A 2,054-nucleotide genomic window follows, 5' to 3' on the forward strand; every position below is an offset into this window, starting at 1 on the left:
AAATTGTGATTAGTTTGGTATTGAAATGATATTCTAGGATTTCAATTAGTTTATTGATTTTTGATTAGATTGTTGGATTCGTGACTGCAATTATAATTGGTTTCTTGATCGCTTGAAAATGCTGAAATTCTGATTTTTAGCCAACTATGTTATGTCAAGTATGTTGAAAATTGTAATGTTATTGAGTTTGGATTTTAGCTGTGATTGTGATGGAATTTTGGCTGTGAAAGTAAATGGTAATTGATTTCGGTATTAGTATGATAATAATTCAATGGTTTGATTAGTTTGTTGTTTGCCACTGTGTTATGATGAATGGTTGAATAAATTGATTTGATTACTTCTTAATTATTAAAGAATAGTAGTTTGATTGTTAGTCTAATTTCACATTCCTAAACCAAGCTTATTCAGTTTCTTACATTTCTTAATGTTATCTTAGACATTTTTCGCCCTTTTGTTGGATATAGAGAAATGAGGCTTGTGAGCAAAGAATCCAAACATGTAAGTGTACTGTTGGTAACATTATTAGCTTCTCCAATTTTGAGTGTGTGGATATTAGTTAAAATTCACTGTGACTTCTTTTACGTTAAAATCTATGTTCATTGCAGCATTGTGGAGATCCTCTTATTCTTTGTTTTATGGATTTTGCAAATCCAGCTTATGCAACAACTGCAATGAGTTCCTTGCAAGGTAGCATTTACTATTTATCAATGAATAATTATACAAAAGAAAGTTTTATATTCGTTCATGTAAATCATCTAACTGAATCATTTAAGTATGCGATAACTTAGATGAAGGTCGTCAAATTAGAGGATACATTAACTTGTTTGGTAGATACAATAAACTGAATTTATTTATTGAATTTTTTGGTTGAATTTCGCTTGTGTAATAGATGTGCTCAAAGAAAAATTTGAAGAGCAACGAACATGTAAATTTCATAAAATTAGCGAATAAATAATCAATAAATTAAATTTTAATAAAAGAATTAGAAATATAAATTTTATAGTAAAATATGATATAGCTGATAAAATAAGAATTTTGACACTAATTTCAAAGAATTTGGCCCAAAATTAGACCAAACCGGTTGAATTGAGCCCAAAATGGGGCCAAGGCCCAACCCACCTTTTCCTAACACAATGAGCTGAAACTCATTTCTTTTCCAAAGCCAAGAAACACGTTCCTGGAGGGAGAGGGGAAGAACATAAGCTTCAAACCCTTGTTCTTGTCTCAAATTCCAATAACTTTTGATATGGAGCTCCGATCGTTGCACCGTTTGCGGCCACGCGTCTAGCGCGTCGAGCTCTACAAAGCCCAATATATAATTTGGTAAGGAACTTCCATTTTCACTCTTAGCGTCTCCTTCCTCCAAATTTTCAAAAATTTATTAGAGAGGTGTTGATATTTTGCTTCTTTGATGTATTAGGACCCGATTAGCTTGAGGAAAATATTCAAATTTTGCTTGGGTGATTGACGGGCGAAAAAATACCGATTAAGAATTTATAATGGAAATAACGTTGCAAGTACAGTTCTTAACTGACGAATTCCTACTGTCAATTTAGAAGATATCATAATTTAAGAATAAAATACTGGGAGTAGACTTCCCAGACCGTTTCTCAAAGAGTTGACACAACAGTGTAAATTATTGATCAGGAATTTTCTGAGAAATTTTAGAGTTGAAAATTAGAAAAATAAAATGATTATCAATTAAAGCAATAAGAATTAATAAGAGGTTTTATATAATTGAAATAAAAAGCCTTGACTAGGAGAAGATTAATCGAAATTTCTATCCTTGTTGAATTTTTCCAAGTATAATAGTAAAAGATTGTTGCTTCTACTTAGTTATCCTTTACCTAATAAAGGAAAGTCAAGTAACTAACCAACTCTGATTCACAAGTCCTAATCCCTTCCTAGGGAAGGATTAGAGTTAGTGACTAGAGAGTCAGCCTGTAAGACCCAAAACTTTTGAAAAGTCTTATTATGATCAAGTCTCAAATCATATAGTTATTTATAGCCTTAATTTCAGAAATTATTTTATTAAAGATAATTAAGGCAAGTTT

Source organism: Arachis hypogaea, chromosome 15 (genome assembly GCF_003086295.3).
Source record: "Arachis hypogaea cultivar Tifrunner chromosome 15, arahy.Tifrunner.gnm2.J5K5, whole genome shotgun sequence".
NCBI classification, from domain to species: Eukaryota; Viridiplantae; Streptophyta; class Magnoliopsida; order Fabales; family Fabaceae; genus Arachis; species Arachis hypogaea.